General features: G+C 39.5%; 1 protein-coding gene across 1 annotated transcript in view; it reads right to left on the bottom strand.

Moving 5' to 3' along the window:
• Window positions 1-16,938, bottom strand: part of UNC13C (unc-13 homolog C) — a 620,639-nt gene extending 603,701 nt beyond the window's left edge. Inside the window, exons 1-2 of the mRNA XM_057724491.1 lie at window positions 16,845-16,938; window positions 15,494-15,565 (exon numbers count right to left, since the gene is read on the bottom strand). The gene's annotated coding sequence lies outside the window, so the exon portion shown is untranslated. The remainder of the gene's footprint in view (window positions 1-15,493; window positions 15,566-16,844) is intronic.
• Between the last annotated feature and the right edge of the window lie 3,321 nt (window positions 16,939-20,259).

Here is a 20,259-nt window from a genome sequence, read left to right as displayed (position 1 = left end):
TGGACTGTTACAATTATATCCCTTATGGTCTTCCTAACTCTAATTTGGTCCTCCCCTCTAAAATTAATATATTTAAAAGGTATAAATCCTTCTACTTAGGATAAACTGCCTAAAACACTGCCTGTCTCAGCAGTTTCATTTCCTGTCACTTCCACAAGCACATCTTCCCAAGACACACTGAAGAAGTAACAGTTCCCTGATTACTGTATTATTGCCTCATCAATGTACCTTTGTCTGTGCTGTTCCTTCTACCACCATTCCTTTCCCCTTCCCTCTATACCCATTGCCTTGCTCATGAGTATCTCTATATATTCATCTATGTATATATCTTACGAGGGTGAGTCAAAAATTATCCACACTCTGGCTTTGGAATTTATTTTAATTAACTTTTAGAAAAGACAAATACATCATTTTTCAACATAATGTCCCTGATTTTCAATATACTTTGTCCATCTATCAACAAGCTTTCATATTCCCTTATTAAAAAATCTTTTAGGGCTTCCTGGGTGGTGCAGTGGTTAAGAATCCACCAGCCAATGCAGGGGACATGGGTTCAATCACTGCTCCAGGAAGATTCCACATGCCTCGGAGCAACTAAGCCCGTGTACCACAACTATTGAGCCTGTGCTTTAGAGCCCATGAGCCACAACTATTGAGCCTTTGTGCCACAACTACTAAAGCCCACGTGCCTGGAGTGCGTGCTCCACAACAAGAGAAGCCAATTCAATGAGGAACCTGCACACCACAATGAAGAGTAGTCCCCGCTCACCACAACTAGAGGAAACCCGTGTGCAGCAATGAAGACCCAACACAGCCAATAAATAAATAAATAAATAATAAATAAATAAATGTATTTATTTTTAAATAATGTTTTAGGCTGAGCTGTGAGCCATGAATGCACCACTGTTTTCACTTCTTCCTCAGAAGTGAATCTTTATCCTCATAGGGCTTCTTTCAGAGGACCAAACAGGTGAAAGTCCAATGGAGCAAGATCAGGACTATAGGAAGGATGCTTTAACACCTCAGAACAAAGTAATCCACGACAGACTTACGTTTCAAAAAGTTTGTGTAAGATGGGTACCAAAACAACTCATAGAAGAGCATAAACACAAGTGTTTGGATATCTGCAAACAAAATTTGGGCCGAGACTCTAAGGAAGGTAAGTTTATTAAGGAGAATCATTGCTGGTGATGAGTCATGGATTCATCACTACAAGCCTGAGAGTAAATGGCAGAGTATGGAACAGAAACATCCTCAATTGCTGACCAAGAAAAAGTTCAAAAGTCAACCATCAGCTGGAAAATTGATGCTTACAGTTTTCTGGGATTCTCAAGGGCCAGTATTGGATCATTATGAGGAAAAACATTCAACAATCAACAGAGTGCTCATTACAGTGTGGTGCTTATTGAAGAGCTGAAGCCTAAACTTCAGATTAAACTCAGAGGACTGCTATCCAAGGGTGTCATGCTCTTGCATGACAATACACGTCCACACACCTCTGCCCACACTGTCGACAGTCTGCAAAAACTTCATTTTAAGGTGTTAAAGCATCCTCCCTATAGTCCTGATCTTGCTCCATCAGACTTTCACCTGTTTGGTCCCCTGAAAGAACCCCTACAAGGATGAAGATTCACTTCTGATGAAGAAGTGAAGACAGCGATGCATTTGTGGCTCACAGCTCAGCCTAAAACATTTTTTAATGAGGGAATGGAAGCTTGTTGACAGATGGACAAAGTATATTGAAAAGCAAGGAGATTCTGTTGAAAAATGATGTATTTTTCTTTTCTAAATGTTAATTAAAATAAATTGTACAGCCAGAATGCAGATAATTTTTGACTCACCCTCGCAGATCCAGCAGGGATCAGCATCATCTTGTTTGACTTCTTTCGAGTTCAGCAGTTCATCCTCTGTGTTCCCACAATGCCTTGATGCACTTTTTTATGGTAACTCTTACAATACAATAATTATTTGCGTGAAATATTTTATTTATATGTCTATCTCTCAAATCTGACTGTGATTCAAGGGACAGGGGCTGTGTTCTATTTAACTTTAAATATCCATATTGCTTGATACGTAATAGACTCACAATGTTCATTGGACAAACAAATAAATATATGAATGAATGAACAACAAGCTCGTGAATTAATAGATACAAAATAAAGATCCAAAGAAGCCTGAACTAGCTGAATTTGGCCTTAAACAAGCCAGAGAAAGAAAATCAGTATAAGCAGAAGGCAAACATCACAAACATTAATGTCACATCCAAGAGTGGAGAAGCACCCACTTTGGAGAGAGATGGAGACTAAAAGGAGATGGGTCTGGATGGGCAAAACAGAAACAGAATGTAGAAAGCTTTGAAATTTAGGTGTAAAAGCTCCCTTTGATGAGGAAGCACTAATGGTTATCGGTTTTCAGCACGACCTCTGGATTCAGATTACCTGCACTGGAATTCCAGTTCTGAGACATATCAGACAGGTAAGCGTGAGAAGTCACTTCTATACTGTCTTCACTTGTACATTTATTAAATTGAGACGAAATAGTATCTCCTCATGGGATAGTTGTAATGGGTTAACACGTGTAAAGTTCTTAGAACAGTATTTAAAACAGTGCAAAGCCCAGTACACATTAGTTACCATTAGAACTAAGAAAGGTGTTGAAAAGATGCAAGTATTCACACAAGATTCATCGTGTGGTATCTGTTGTGAAAGTTAAGGTTGACAGAAGTAGGAGGCAACCTAGGAATCCTGCTAGGTTGGAGGATGAGATGAAAAACAAAAATATTTTAAAGAAGCAACTTAAGGAGAAATAGAGAATGCTTTATAACTATATGGTCCAGTGGCAATTTTCCAACATTGAAATCTCACCTTCTCAATCACTGGGTATTCTCTCTCTCCCTCTTTCTGACACATCTATTACCAAGCCACAGTTGCCTTAGCAACGTTAGTGGCTCTCAAATACCAGCTGTGGCACTTCCTTCAGACAAGTGGCCAGGATAGAGAAGGAAGCTAACATTTAATGAGCACCTGTTATGTTCCAGGAACCTAAACTATCCCAATTAATCCTCACAGAAACTCTCTGAAGAAGACATTATTATGTCCATTTTAGAGATGTGGAAACAAGAGGTTCACGGAGATGAAGAGATACAGCCAAAAGTTCACAGCTAGTAAATGGCACCATATTACTCTCCCTCCCAACAGCTTCTACGAGAGGTTTACAAAAGGTAACTAAAGCAAAAAGATATCTTGGTCTTTAGTCCCGGGGTCTATGAAGCTATCAGTTGCATGTAAAGTGAATATTACCAGTGGTAACTGACACAAGTCCTCATACAAACACACATATCTACTCTCTTCTCTATTTTTTTTTTTAATGGAAGTAGCCCAGATCAGGACAAAATCAGTATCAGTAAGAGATATGTGGGAGGGGAAGGGGTTGAGGAGGAATGAGGAGACCAGCGTATCATCATACAATTCTTAACAATTGATTTCAAAATCTCATATTTACCCTCTAGTTACTTTTAATTACATAGCCACACATTATTTTCCGTAACAAAGTTTGGAGGTAAGATCTAAAATTTTGGGAAGGAGATCTTTGAGAGAGATTAAAATACTAGATTACGTTATGAAATGCCCTTAGTAATAATATTTAATTATTACTTATTATGTGCCAAGCACTGTGTATGTAATTTTCTAAAATTTACCTCATTTCATTTTACTCCCATAATAATTGTGTGAAATTAGTATTATTGTTTTCCAGAAAAGGAAGCTGAGGTTTAGAGTTTTCAAGGAAAGTGGCCTTAGTGTATGCAATTAACAAGCAACACAGCCTTGACTCCAGGCCCCAGACTTGGACTGCAAGTGTATCAATTCCAAACCAAAAATTAGTGTTCAATGCGGAGTAAAATATTTTTTGCATGCATGTTAACAAATCCATTTTGTAAGAGAGCTATTTAGTATGACTATAACAGTAGGTGTCCTTGTGAGCTAAAAAAGCTGATGAACCCTTGAACAGTCAGCAATTTATTATTGTCATTACTGAAATTAAGTTAAAGTATTTTCAGACCAATAAACAATTTTAAGTTCCTTGTCAAATGCAGTAAAATAGGTGAACTGGGTATCTAGATGTTAACTTGCAAGGGAGAGACAGAAGACAAAGAGGCATGATCTGATACAGCCCTACTAGGTCACCTCCCCAAGTCCTGCCCTCTCTATTGCTCTGACACTTCACTCACAGTCCCTGACTCTAATCTGAATTCCTACCTTTGGCCTAGGAACCTCAGGCTTGCCACCTGAGTTCTGACCTTCTATTTATTACTATCTGCTTAATCCCTGCTACCAGGCCAATAGGGAAATCTCACTCTTAACTGCTCCTTTGTTGGCATTGATTTTGTGTTAAGCATCCAGGCCCCAGTTAAGATGATAATTAATCTCCCACAGAAGAGAGCAAGAAAGCCTCTGTTTCTCATTACAGCACCTCAGCAGTAAATACCCTGTGCTATCGGATTACTGGTTTAAAAGACATTTTTCCAAAAATAAATCAGAGACATCTATGAACATGGTTCACCAAATATCTGTTCAACAGTAAATTCTTGGTGATTTGGAAAGCAGATGACTGGAAGAAACTTCCCATCAGGTGGGAAGGAAGAGGGCCTGCTGCAGAGACAGAGCAAACCTAACCACGTGCAGGGGCAGCTCATCGGAGCTAGAAGGCCCAGTGGAAAGCAGCACTGGCCAGGGTGCTGACCCCATCACTTCATAAGCAGGATCCTTAAAGCACAATAAAGTAACAAACCAGGGTGGCTGGAGATGAAAGGGAAGACTAAGGCACACCAATAGCCACAAGATGCTGATAAGAAGGAGAAGCAGAGTAGCTGGCACAAGGCAAGTGATGAGAAAATAAAAAGATCAAGTTGTAAAAAGCATCTTCTAGAATGTCTTTATTGGGTCAGTGCAGATTTTTAATGGTTTTATATATCTTTTTATATGAAGAAGCAAAAGAATTATATACATAATGTATGATGGTCACAGGGATGATTATGACAATGAAAACTGATGAAGCACAATAACGTGTGAAATGACGTCCCTGTGAACTCTTCATTTTTTGCCTTATGTTAAGGCGCAAATAATAAACCAATACATATGAAAAAATTTTCAACAAAAATAAGCAAACAGGGGAGATAGGATTAAGATGGCAGAGTAGGAGGACGTGCACTCACTCCCTCTTGCAAGAGCATCGGAATTACAACTAAATGCTGAACAATCATCGACAGAAAGACACTGGAACTCACCAAAAAAGACATCCCACATCTGGAGACAAAGGAGAAGCTGCAACGAGACGGTAGGAGGGGCACAATCGTGTTAAAATCAAATTCCATAAATGCTGGGTGGGGGACTCACAAGCTGGAGAACAGTTATACTGCAGAAGTCCACCCACTAAAGTGAGGGTTCTGAGCCCCATGTCAGGCTTCCCAACCTGGGAGTCCAGCAACGGGAGGAGGAATCTCGAGAGAATCAGACTTTGAAAGCCAGCTAGATTTGATTGCAGGACCTCCACAGGACTGGGGGAAACAGAGACGCCACTCTTGGAGGGCACACAAAAAAGTGTGCTCACCAGGACCCAGGGGGAAGGAGCAGTGACCCCACAGGAGACCAAACAAGACCTACCTGCTGGTGTTGGAGGGTTGCCTGCAGAGATGGGGGGCAGCTGTGGCTCACCAAGGAGACAGGGGCACTGGCAGCAGGGGCTCTGGGAAGTGCTCATTGGCGTGAACCTTCCAAGAGTCCACCATTAGCCCCACCAAAGCAGCCTGTAAGCTCCAGTGCTTAGGTGTGAACACAGCCCCACCCATTAGCAGACAAGCAGATTAAAGTTTTACTGAGCTCTGCCCACCAAATCGGATTAAAGTCTTACTGAGCTCTGCCCACCCAGCCCTACCCACCATCAGTCACTCCCATGAGGAAGCACACAGGAGGCTCCTAGATAGCTTCCTCCACAAGGGGGCAGACAGCAGTATCAAGCAGTATCAGCAGTATTTCGTCTTGTGGAACTGAAAACCACAGCCACAGAAAGATAGAGGAAATGAAAAAGCAGAGAACTTTGTACCAGATGAAGGGACAGGATAAAACCCCAAAAAAACAACTAAATGAAGAGGAGATAGGCACCCTTCCAGAAAAAGAATTCAGAATAATGATGGTGAAGATGATCCAGGACTTTGAAAATAGACCTGATGCAAAGATCGAAAAGTTTACCAAAGACCTAGAAGAAGTAAAGAGCAAACAGAGATATGCAACACAATAACTGAAATGAAAAATACACTAGGAGGAACCAACAGCTGATTAACTGAGGCAGAAGGGTGAATAAGTGACCTGGAAGACAGAATGTTGAAAATCACTGATGCAGAAAAGAATAAGGAAAAAAGAATGAAAAGAATTGAAGACAGCCTAAGAGACCTCTGGGACAATGTTAAATGCACCAACATTCACATTATAGGGGTCCCAGAAGGAGAAGAGAGAGAGAAAGGACCCGAGAAAATATTGGAAGAGATTATAGTTGAAGACTTCCCTAACATGGGAAAGGAAATAGCTACCCAAGTCCAGGAAGTACAGAGAGTCCCAGACAGGATAAACCCAAGGAGAAACACGCCAAGACATATAGTAGTCAAACTGACAAAAATTAAAGACAGAGAAAAGTTATTAAGAGCAACAAGGGAAAAATGACAAATAATATACAAGGGAACTCCCATAAGGGTAACAGCTGATTTCTCAGCAGAAACTCTGCAAGCCAGAAGGGAGTGGCATGATATATTTCAAATGATGAAAGGGAAGAACCTACAACCAAGAATACTCTACCCAGCAAGGATCTCATTCAGATTCGATGGAGAAATCAAAAGCTTTACAGACAAGCAACAGCTGAGAGAATTCAGCACCACCAAACCAGCCCTACGACAAATGCTAAAGGGACTTCTCTAAGTGGGAAACATAAGAGAAGAAAATGACCTACAAAAACAAAAACAAAACAATTAAGAAAATGGTAATAGGAACACACATATCGATAATTACCTTGAATGTAAATGGACTAAATGCACCAACCAAAAGACACAGACTGGCTGAATGGATACAAAAACAAGAGACCCACTTCAGACCCACTGTCTACAAGAGACCCACTTCAGACCTAGGGACACATACAGAAGGAAAGTGAGGGGATAGAAAAAGATATTCCATGCAAATGAAAATCAAAAGAAAGCTGGAGTAGCAATACTCATATCAGATAAAATAGACTTTAAAATAAAAAATGTTACAAGAGACAAGAAAGGACATTACATAAAGATCAAGGGATCCATCCAAGAAGAGGAGATAACAATTATAAATATATATGCACCCAATATAGGAGCACCTCAATACAAAAGGCAATGCTAACAACTATGAAAGAGGAAATGCAAGGCAGAAATAGAGACACAGGTGTAGAGAACAAACACATGGACACCAAGTGGGGAAAGCGGGGAGGGTTGGGGGTGGGGATGAATTGGAAGATTGGGATACCAAATTGTACACTCTAAATATATGCTGTCTATTGTCTGTTAACTGTATCTCAATAAAAGTACTTTAAAAAAAATAAGCAAACAGGAAAGTGATTAAGAGGTTTATCCTAACCTAATAAATCATTTTTTTAATAAACAGAAAGACCCATTTCCCCAAGACTGAAGGCCAAATGATTCATGTCCTCTTTTTTCTAGCTAATATGATATTTTGTGAGTTTTTTCATCAAACAACAGTCCATCTACATTTTTACTCACCTCCATCGCTGCTACTTTGGTTTAGGTGTGCCCAATGACATCTAGTACTAATAATTCTGTAATTATTCCACTTCTTTGGAATCTACAAAGTACTTTTGCATGTATCAACTCATGATCTTCTTAGTAACCTTATGAGGATATTATCCACAGTTTATGGTTAGGGATGGTGAGTCTCACAGATGCTAAAGTAGTTGCCTGGGTCTCCTGACTCCAAAACTTGGTTCCTTCACTGTAATAATGTACATTCTCCTTATTCTAGACATTTAATATTGAAATAGCTTGCTGGCCTCCTAAAGTAATATCCTCCACCACTCCAAACCATCCCATGAACGGATTTCCATCTAATCTTCCTTAAATATAGTTTTCCTCTTATTCTCATGCTACAGACTGTTGCATACTCTCTATTCTAGGCCTCGTCATGGTTCCGTGGATACACTAAGCTTATTCCTTCTTGTTCTTCAACCTGCCTAGCACGGGCTCAAGCTAATCCAGCCTCAATCTTTTAAAAGACAGGTCAAGACTAATCTTTTCCACAATAGTTTAACTACTTAGTCATCTTCTCTTTTTCATAAATCCCATATGGTCTAAACCATGATATTTAGCCTTTCGTTATTCTTCTAAACTACTTACCAAATAGCTCTTCTCTTGTACATGTTTTTCCATTTGTTTAATGCATACTACATGCCATACTCTGTCTTGAGTTCTTTGTAGAGATTACTACATTAACGTTTGTTATAATATCTGCAGGAGGTATTGTTATTGACCCCCACTTTACAGTTGAAGAAACTGAGAACCTGAGTAACCGGCCCAAAGACACACAGCTAAGAAGTGATGCAGCTAGAAATGCAACCCAAAGTGACTGGTTTCAGAGTCCTTTCTCATAAACACCATGCTCTCCTGCTATGCCCGTAAGAGCCAACCTTAGAGAAAAAAAAATGGTCACCTATGTAATACATTTGAAGAAGATCTCCTGCCTCAAGAAGAAGCTATAATTAGAGCTTTATCACTTTTATTTAAGATTTGGTCCTTGCTGAAATGCAAATCTCACCAAGGGGCTCCTACATTTTAAGGCATGTAAGTCACTTTGTATCTTGGTATAAAATGTTTATGAGAACATTCCTCAAGAGTAGGAGGGAAAGCAGAGAGAACAAAGAAACACATGAGGTTAAGGAGAGTCTCCCACCAAAGGAGAGAAGTAGTAGGAGAGGCCAGATATGGGCAACTGGGGAGCTTAGAATAAGCCTTGCCCACTTGTTGTCTTTGCCATGGCCTGGCCCTATTCCCAGCTAGAGAGCACACCTCCAGAGAATAAGAATCATGTCTTTTTCAGTCTCTGCAACTTCTGCCCACTGGCATGTACAGAGAGCAGAACACAGATACCTTGGCTACAGATGAGCAACTTACAATGATGTCATTTCAGAGCTAAGTTGTTTTAGTTTATTTGGTTTTTATCCTCAGAACTCATCACCACCCCTATTCTTTTCCCCAACGAAAGCAGACATGGAAACAATGAATATAACCGATCAAAGCAGAGCCCCTTCGGTTGAATTAAAGAAGCAGCGCTGGAGTATCACTTTACCTGATGCTTCCACACTAGCTGCAGCCCGTACAGACTCTCTACAGGTTCCTAGGGCTTGGAGAGTACAGTTCAAACAGCACTAATCCTCAAATTGTGCACAACATGAAATGAAAACCCAGAAAGGTCAAAACACTTGCCTGAGTTCAAACAGCAGAGCTAGAACAAAAATGCAGTTCTCCTGTACCAAATTCACTGTTTTTTCTCCCTCTGCTATGATGCCTTCCTCTAAGGTGATCGCATCCAAGGGTTTGCGATCCTCCTAACATGGCAACAGTCTCTGATGTAGTAATCTAACTGTATCCTTAAATGATTTGACTTTGACCTTGATTCTCTGTAGTCAATGTCTGTAATTTTCTGGAGCTAGAAGTCTTTTGATATTAAAAGAGATTTCTGTAAGAAAATCTTACGAGCAATTTTGACATGTATTGGATTCCTTACTAGAAACTTAAGCTGTATAAAGGAAGGCCATTGAGGGAAAACACCATTCTGGAGCAAAAGTTGTCACTAATTCTGTCTCCCATGTCTCTGTCCCACCAGGCTGGCTGGACATATAACCAGCCTAGGGTCCTGTGCCAAGGCAGGGGCCCAGATCCCAGTGACAGCAAATTATACACACCCCCACCTGAGCTTCCCAAGCACTTTCTTCTCTCTTCATCATAATAGTAAATGATCACTCTGTTTTCAATATTTTTAAATGATTACTCCTTAAAAAAAAAATCCTCACTAGGTAAGATAGTACTCTCATTCTAACAACAAGAAAACTTGACTTGAAAGAAAACAAAAAAACAAGACTCAGAGATCCTAAGTGAGAAGGCTTACTCAAGTGATGGAGCTAAAATTTAAACAATATAAGTGTGGTTCCCAAACCATACACAGCACACTGTTCAAATAAAATGACATCAGTTCTATCAGGGAGCACGTGCATCCTTGGTGAATAGGAGGCATATTCCATTTGGTGCCCAGCTGAGCTTTAATATACACTATTTGTTATGTTAGGGGAGGGGCATGGGATGTAAGCTTAAGCCAGACCACCTGCTGTGAATCCTGATTCTGCCACACAATAGCCGTACACAATGAGCATATTGTTTAACCTCTCTGTTTCTCAGTTTCCCCATTTGACATGACATAATAACAGTACCAACTCCCTCATGCTGCTGTAAGGATTAAATAAGGGAGAATTAGAGGAGTGCCTGGAAGCACAGAAGTACACATCAATGTTAGTTAATAGTTATGTTTTCAATAAATAACAACAAGATTCCGATCTGAGCAGACCTTTCCTCTACCCCCATTCCCTTCCTGACTGTAGAACAGCAAAGAAAGCCCTACTGTAACAAGCCCCTCTCTGTGTTCATTTGGACTAGTGCAAATTGCCCAATGTTTTTTCAAGTTAGGGTAAGAATCATACTAATTTTGAAGGCTTATGAGGAAGATAATGTATAGTGCTATATATAGTTAAAAGTTACTTCTTTTAAAATGTCATATACTCTAAAGGAATGGATAAGAAACATAACAATGATTTTACTGTATCAATATTTTATTGATTCTAAGACACACATATTTTCACATTTTAACATTTTGGAAATTGGGATTGGGACCACAGAGATTCCATGTTCTTTGCATATAAGCCAGGAATTATATTATTTATGTCCCAGGGGTATTTGCAAGATGTGTAGATTATGTGATAATGAGAGTGAACACATCTGTCACATTTCTCGGTGGGACAAAGTGTTTGGTTTCATTAATATCCACTTTCTTCCTTGTCACTCCCTCCCTTACTCTCACAAAATGTTATTTAAGCCAAAACTCATGAAGACAGCCAGAGTGTCTTAAATCCCTTTCTTGCCAACTTGGATTCTAGGTCCAGGTCAGGCAATGCCACCCTGCAGAAGTCTCCCTGATGGCCCAGGCAGGAGTTAATGGGTCCCTCCATCTGTGTCATGGGCTCACTTGGACACCATAGATGAATTCTCTGAAACAAACACACACAACTACACTACACTGCATTACATGTGTTATAGCAATAGCAAGAGGTAATATAATCTCTTATTTTTGCATTTTTCTTCCCTAATGGAATGTAACAGGGTGCCTGATATTTAATGGTTGTTTAATTTTCATTGGGAAAAAGCAATGAAAAAAATGTACCAATATTTTATGAACTATTGCTAATCTGCAAAACCATAAACAGAACTGGATCTAAATGTTAGTAGGGTGGCAGGGGAAAGGATTTATCCTGTTCTTAATACAAATTTAATACCCTCCTGGATGAAGTAATTATCACACATTCTGAAAAAGTAAGGTTGAAATGTATAAGATATTGCATTTCTACAAGAGTCGCCTATACAACAAAATATTTTAGCCAAAAATATGCCTTATGCTCAGAAATAGAGACACAGATGTAGAGAACAAACATATGGACACCAAGTGGGGAAAGCAGGGGGGGTTGGGGCGGGATGAACTGGGAGATTGGGATTGCCATATATACATTACTAATAAGAAAAAAAATATCAAATTGTACACTTTAAATATATGCAATTTATTGTATGTCAATTGTATCTCAATAAAAGTTGCTAAAAAAACAAAACAAAACAAAAATATGCCTTATGCTAAAATGACACTGAATATATCTATAAGAAGAAATTATGAATATTGCTGGCAAATTTGTACATTGATTAGATGTCCACGTGTCTAATTAATGAAATCTAAAGAGCTCTGCACCTTGGGTGTCTCAATAAAAATCTGTTCACAAAGTATTCTTAATAGATTATTAGGCACTGCTAGCTTATTTTGCTCATTTGTATTGCTTTTGATCTGTCCAAAAATTCACCGTAATGTCAAGAGCATAGCCTTAAAAGCAACACAGTGGGTTAGTGATCTGTGACAATTTCAGACTGATTTCTAACTGGCTAATAGGTGCACGAAAATATGTTCTATAGCATTAATTATCAGGAAATGCAAATTAAAAAACCAAAATGAGATTACAATTTCATACAGATGAAAACAGATAACATTGTAAAAGACTGGTTACATACCAAATTCTGGGGAGGATGTAGAGCAACTAGAATTTTTATGCATTAAAGAGGACAATATTAAAGAATATAATCACTTTAGAAACTTTTTAGCAGTTTCTTAGTAGAGTTAAACCTACACTTACACTACGGCCCAGCAATTTCATTCCTAAGAGAAATTAACACACATTTTCTCAAACAAGCTTCCACAAGAATTTCTATGCAGCCTTATCAATAATAGCCAAAAGGTGGGAAAATACCCATCAGGAGGAGAAAGGCTACACAAATTATAGTATATTAAAATAGTTGAGTCCTAAGCAGCAATAAAAAAAGAATGAACCACTATTTCATGTGAATCTCAAAACGTGTTGAGCAAAGAAGCCAGACACAAAAGAGTAAATACCCTCTGATTCCATTTACGTTAAGTTCAAAGTAAGACTGATCTATGATAACAGAAATCTGAAAAGCTGTTGCCTATGAAAGGTGGAGATTGACTTGAAAGAGACATGAGAAAACTTTTGGAGTGATAGAAATGCTCTATATCTTAACTGGGATAGTAGGTGTGTTCATTTTTTAAAATTCTCCACATTACAAACTTGAAATCTATGCATTTTACTGTTTATAAATCTCATTCCAGTAAAAAAACATTATGGAAATAAATAAATATAAATAAAAATATAGCATGTACTTTGACAATGGAAGTAGCACTTGAGAATCAATTTCCTGGAATGGTGGAAACTGGTTTAATTGATTTTGGTATGAAAATTAGGACTTTTTTTAGTTGCCCCAGTTAAAGCATGCAGTACTGAAAGAGCAGTTGGGCTGTGCACTCAAAGACATAAAGGTCTAAACAGAAAGACATCCTGTTTAGGGAATAAAAGGTTCTTTTGACATCCAGTCGCATCACAAAGGCCAGACCTCAATTCTCATACCTGCTTGGAAATCTAGCTGACACGGAAATGCCTCCTTGACTAAGGACAGATTGAAGTTATCCAGAGGTTCCACCCAGTTGGAACAACTACAGTAATTATTCAGAGAGAGGTTTATTTTAGCCTTGAATGGCCACTGACACAAGGATGTCTTCTTTCCAAAGGTCATATCACCTCCTGTGCTCTTGACTGAATCATCTCTCACCACCTCTAGAATCATGCTCTAGCAATTACCTCTTCCCTTGCTTGCATCTTAAATCTCTTTCTCTCAACCTAAGCATTAAGCGTGTTTATATCCTACCCTACTGTAAATAGAAAACAAAAGACAGCCTTCAGCTTTCCTTCAGTGTTGTTACCTCCTAAGGCTACTGCACCTTTCACCTACCTCAGAGGAGTCCTGCTCTTTACTTCCTCATGAGTCGGTCATCTTCAACCTCTTGCTGTCCAGTTCCAGCCCCGGAACTCTATTAAAATTTCTCTTTAATTGGGCATATTTATACAAAACCTTAATCTTCCCTAACCTATCTGCTGCATCTGAAATGAGTAACCACTCAGCCTTTCTTTACATCATTCTGTATATCTCCACGACAACACAGCCTCTCTCTGGACACAGTTATTTTGGCCAGAATGGTTACATGATGGAAACTGGGCCAATTAGCTTTTATATCTTGGGAACTGGGAGCTGGAACATGGAGATTTTGTCAGATCTTTTTAGGCATTTCAAGAAAAAAGTGACATAACATTGTGACCTAAGCAATCAACCTTTGATCTTTGCAAAAACCAAACAGTGAAAACAGATTTTCAGGAAAAAAAAAAAAAAAGCATGCAGACAAGGCATCAAAAGCAGAAATAAGAGACCACAGGGCCACAGAGGGAGTAGATCCTGTGTTTCTGATTGCTCTCTAGGCCTGGGTCTGGGGCCATTGTGAGTTTTGTCTAAGGGATGGTGACATACCAGCATAAATAAGTGTCAGTGTTCTTCTTTACAAAGAGGCCCTAATGAGGTCCTTTGCTGGCCTCTCTTCCTCTTTTCAGACTTCTTCTATTCCCCTTTCTTCTAACTACCAAATCAGTATGTCTGTATCTAGCTTCTCTTCTTTGTTGGTTGACCAGTTTGTTCTGAATGACTATTAATAACTCAAATTCAATATTTGAATTCAATAGTCAGTATACTCAAATTCATCTTCATCCACAAACTACAAAGTTCTCTAAATTTCTTATACAGGACTAATTAGCAAAATCAACATTCTCTTAGGTATACAGACTAGAACTCCAGGTTCACCTTTGCTTCCTCTATTTATTTGCCCCAAACTTCTAACTGGTTCTAAACATTATGGTCTAAACTCAACTATTCCTCTCATTCTCCATACCTCCCTTCCATTCCAGGAGCTACTGCCTTGGTTCAGGCCCTCATCCATGTTCATTTGAGGTCATTACCTTTCTTTTAGAAAATAAAAATCCACAAAAAAATTAAACCTTTTTATGGAGGTACTAAAATCCTCACTGTACTCTACAGAATATCATAAAGAACAAATACTCACTTAATCCTTACCACAGACTTTTACATTTAACGACTGATATGACTTCCTACCCGTTCTCACCTCATTGATTGTACATAACTCTAGAAGTGTTCTTATTCTGTAGTAAAAGTGAGCATTTTAAATTTTAATGGATGTCATACAGACTGCCAACAGACCAAAACTTCGATGCCTGCATAATTAGTATCCCCCCTCTCTTCCACTTTGAGAGCATTAGATTCAGTGCAGTTGTGCTCATTCGGTAGAACTTCATTTGATTCTAACCCTTGGGTGAAAGTCAATTATTTATGCTTTAGAGCATGCAAGCAAAATGGGGGTGGCACTTATAAGTAAAATTAAAATTAGTGTCTCACTAAATAGAGGTGCAATTTCATGCTTTTCCTATATCACAGGGTGCATTTAAAGTAACTCTATAAAGAAATTATTTCAAACTGCCTAATTATTTCAAACTGCAAGACATTTTCAACTTTTCCAGCAAAAATAGAGTGCATTTTATATAATAATAGGCAATACATGCCCCCAGTAAAGAATTCAACATAAAAAGTTCAGTTCTTTAAAATTTTCTTAGATGTTTTATTATGGAATACTAAATTATACATGGAAAGTCTCTTCAGTTTAAAACTAAAACATGCTCAGCATCAGCCAGCTCTTACCTCAAAGAGTATCTGGGAATAACTAATCACCAGAGAAGCAGTTGGTAACTTGATCTATGGCAAGTCTAGGTGCTGATGTAATTGAAATAAGAAAATAGGAAGAAATTAAGAAGGCAATACAAAAATTTTCATGTCTCAACCACATACATAACAATATACAATGGCTCTCCAAGTTTTCAAAAGCCCCTGCTCACAAATGAAAGTAAGCCCTTCTTCCCTCCTATAAAATTACACTAAGATTCAGTCTCTGGCTATACCTGTGTTTATTTGGCCCCCTGACTCAGCCCAGACCTTTTTCCTTAGGACTTGACGACAGCTAGAGAGCAAAGACTAAGAACCACGATGTAGGAAATTAGAGAGATAATCTTTGACACCTAGGAAGCACAATCTGCTAATTTTTAATACATTTAAAAATATAATCTAAAAATAATTTTTAAGTAATTAATAGTGAGAAAGCCTTCTGAGTAAACTGTTGTGTCGTAGAAGAAAGGACATAGAAGGGGTTTCCCAGAGCGTGTACACTTTCTGTGTGTCCTTGATATTAAAATCAATGTAATCTCAACCATCACATTTGCATTCCAACTTCCCGTCCAAGTCTACCCTGAGAATTAAAGGAAGATATGGTATGGCATAGCTGTAGTGTATCATACAAATACCCCCTTCAGGACAAAGTCACTCATTCATTCAGCTGCCAAAGGCACACAGCTGAGTCACTCTCCAAGAATGGCAGAGGCCAACGGGTTATTGCCCCTCCTCTGGGTCAGCGCATATGCAATGACTAATTGATCTGGGTACCCAAATGCCTAGGCCTCTTGCTTTAATACAGGGGCCATTGTAGTATCAGAGATTTCTGTAGGATTGGCTGAGGCCACTATTGCAAATGCAGTGTGGCTCAGCTTCTCCCAAAAGAAGCTCTGCACATATATCTCTGTTTCATAGTCTGTTTCCCAGGAAACCTGACTTAAGAAATTTGGTATCAAGGGAGCACTGAGGGGGTGACTCTAAAATGAGATATTTTATCTGAATCCTCTCTGTTGGACTGGCAAAAAGGACCCAATCACTGATGCCAAGTAGAAAACTGATAGCCTGTGGTGTACTGTGTAGCAGGACAATTGTTAAAATATTCACTAGTGGTGGACTAGGGTTTGATACCAGTGGGAGGGAATGAACATCTGAAGTTATTTGAGAGGTTGAGGTGAGGAAGTGATTAGCACCATGGAACAGAATAGCTATTGCTTGGGCCTCAATGCAGTGGAGAAAGACACTGAAAGGCTCAGAGTGACAAGTCAACAATCTAAGGCTAAATGTAAAGACAGCAGGCATCTATCTCACCAGATGAAGAAATTCTCACCTCTTGCAGCAGATGCAGAAAAAGCTGAGCATAAGACCCAGGAATTAATCATAAGAGTGACAGAGCTCCAGAGACCGTTTAATTTTCAGTTTAGGTACGTTGGCTGTGCCAAGGTTGGGGCCTTAACTGGGAAAAAATGGGACTGTGAGTCCTTTGCTGGGGATATCTGGGTTGATTCACTTGAAACTCTTTAATCCTCAGATTCCCCTTAATCCTCTGAGACTGCAAAAGTGGCCACTCCTCCCTGTTAGTGGCTAGTGCTCCATCCTTGCTTGAAAACTTGCAAGAAAATCTTCTATCACCATAATTCAAAAAGACACATGCACCCCAGTGTTCACTGCAGCACTATTTGCAATAGCCAGGACATGGAAGCAATCTAAATGTCTATCAACAGATGAATGGATAAAGAAGATGTGGTACATATATTCAATGGAATATTACTCAGCCATAAACAGGAATGAAACTGGGTCATTTGTAGAGATGTGGATGGTCCTAGAGTCTGTCATACAGAGTGAAGTAAGTCAGAAAGAGAAAAATATCGTATATTAACACACACATGTGGAATCTAGAAAAATGGTACAGATGAGCCTATTTGCATGGCAGGAATAGAGACACAGACATAGAGAACGGATACAGAGGGGAGGGGAGGATGGGCTGAATTGGGAGATTAGGTTTGACATAAATACACTACCATGTGTAAAATAGATAGTGGAAACCTGCTGTATAGCACAGGGAGCTCAGCTCAGTGCTCTGTAATGACCTAGATGGGTGGGATGGGAGGAGAGGGAGGTCCCAGAGGGAGGAGATGTATTGAAACATATAACTGATTCACTTCGTTGTACAGCATAAACTAACACAACATTGTAAAGCAATTAAAATACATAAACAAAAAAATTAATTAAATAAACATGAAAATAAAAAAGATCTACCAAAAGACCTCCAGACCAATAACTAGGAAGAAGTCTTAACATAGTCCAGCTGAATAAAAGTGGACTCTGTTAAGGGAAGAAAAAGACTATATGTTGAAGAAACTGAGGGACCTCACAAACATATATGCACCAGTAGAGATGGTACAGAACTAGGCTTAAACAACGGCAATAACAGGATCCCCAGACTATTGAGGTGAGGTAGTAGCACTTAACCATCAGAAATAAAATGGGTGCAACTATCATAATAAGCTGTAATGGTGGAGTGGCAGCCAAGAGGCAACTCAGAGAGAGCTGCTGAGAGGATTAAGGGAATGCAGTTCCCAGAGGCAAGAGAGATGCACACCCCCTCCACAGACACTGTTTAATTTACGTAAGAAAAAATTATGAATATGTGATCAGAGACTTGAGGACAGCTTCCCCAGTAAGAACAGAAATCTTTTGCCTAGTTTCTGGACCAGAGCCCATACTCAAACCCAGAACCCAATGACTGAAGGAGACGCCAGGTTTGGACCTCACTACTACGACAAATGTATATAATAATGATTCCCATAGACCTCCAACAAAAGAACTTACTTGTATAACCGTACACTGGGGGAAAGAGAATAAGCAGACAGTTTGAGGACTGTGAGACACAGTCCGAGTTGGCATTGATGCTAAGTGATCTGAACCCTCTTTCAGAATAGGAGCATATGAAAGCAGGTACTAAACATACTTGCCTCAGCTATGACTCTCAGTGTGCCCACTGGGTCCCTGGACTCACCTAGTGATAATTCCTTTAGTCTTAATGCATAATAGGAATGAACATATGCGGTAGCTGACAGAACTTCCACATTGATTCCTGGGCCTGTGGGATTAGACCTATCACAGTGGGGGAAGGCGAGTAAATAAAAAACATTATCCCAGCTTGGGGAATGCAAAGTTTAGTACTATCCTTAAAGATTTAAATGATGGTGGTCTCCATCATACCCAGATTCAACTCATCTCATTTAGCTCACTCCACTTGCCCCTGTAGAAACCAGAAGATCCTAGTGGATGACAGCGGACTATCACAGACTCAAACAGTAGTCATTCCAGTTGCAGCTGGTGTGCAGATGTGGTATGTTTGCTAGAGGAGGTTAACATAGTCTCTGATATATGGTATATGGTCATTGAACCAGCACATTTGTTCTTTTCCATGCTTAAAAGGAAATGGTTCAGATGCAGTTCACATTCAGGTGGGGCAGACAAGAATATACAATCTTGTCCCTGGACTGTGTTTCCCTAACATGAACCACGATGTACTGTCGTTTTCCCACCATCTACCAGGACCTGGACCATCTGAGTATTCTGAGCATCATACTGGCCCATTACGTTGATGATATCCTGTTAATTGGATCTGACGAGGAAAAAGTAACAAGAAGGTGAAAGAGAAGGCTTTAACAAGACGCACGAGTTCCAAAGGAAGGTTAACCCTATGATGGTTCAGAGGCTCAAACCAGTGTAGTTTTCAGAAGTAAGTAGTCTAGATGATACCCTGATATTCCCTCCAAAGGAAAAATAAATCAATGCCTCTCACATCCGAAATGTAGTAGTCTCTTCAGATTCTGGAAGTGATTATAATCCACACTTGAGAATACGGCTCTGACTCACTTGCCAGTTATATGAAAGGCTGGCATGGCTCAGACCTGATGAAAAGAGATATCTGTGGTGAAAAAATTGCCTTGTGGAATTTTTGATAAGCCCCAATAGGATAATCACAACGTTGACCCCTGGATTCTGGGAAAAGGTCATGCCATCTTCAGAGGAGACCTACATACTATTTTTCAAAAGTTCCCAATCTGAAACTGGGCCCAAATATGTACAGAGCTCTTGAGTATATGACATCCATTGACCATGCTGCCAAAACTACCTATCATGAGCTGAGTTCTGTCTGACCTACCAAATCACAAGATTCACTGAACAGCAATCCACTGAAAACTAGAAATGGTATATCTGGATTATCAGACAGGAAAAGAGACACAGGGCACAAGTAAGCTGCATGACCTAGACCTTTGACATTCACTTCTATTGCACCAGTGTCTCCCCCTCAGTGTGTGTATATGTATGTGTAAATGTATGTGTGTGTGTATTTCCTTGTTGGAACACATCCCTTACTGATGGCTAAGGGAAGAAGAAAAAAGTATATTCGAACTCAGTGCATAGACAGGTTGTCTAGTATGAGGTATCTCATTATGTGGAAAGTCCATGAAAATGGACCACGGCTACACCATCCCACTCAACATGGCACTGAGACAGCAGTGAGGGAAAAATCCTCCCAAAGGGTAGAATTTTGGGTAGGTTACCTGATCATCCACTTTGTGTGGAAATAGAACATATGTGGACTCATGAACAGAGGTGAATTGCTTGCCTAATTTCTTAGGAGCCTGCAAGAAGAAAAATTGGAAGATCAGGATCAAAGAGACCTACAGAAGAGTCATGTGGATGGCTTTAAGGGAAAGAGCTCAAAG

This window comes from Hippopotamus amphibius, chromosome 2, assembly GCF_030028045.1.
Source record: "Hippopotamus amphibius kiboko isolate mHipAmp2 chromosome 2, mHipAmp2.hap2, whole genome shotgun sequence".
NCBI classification, from domain to species: Eukaryota; Metazoa; Chordata; class Mammalia; order Artiodactyla; family Hippopotamidae; genus Hippopotamus; species Hippopotamus amphibius.
This window is presented reverse-complemented; position numbering and strand designations above follow the sequence as displayed.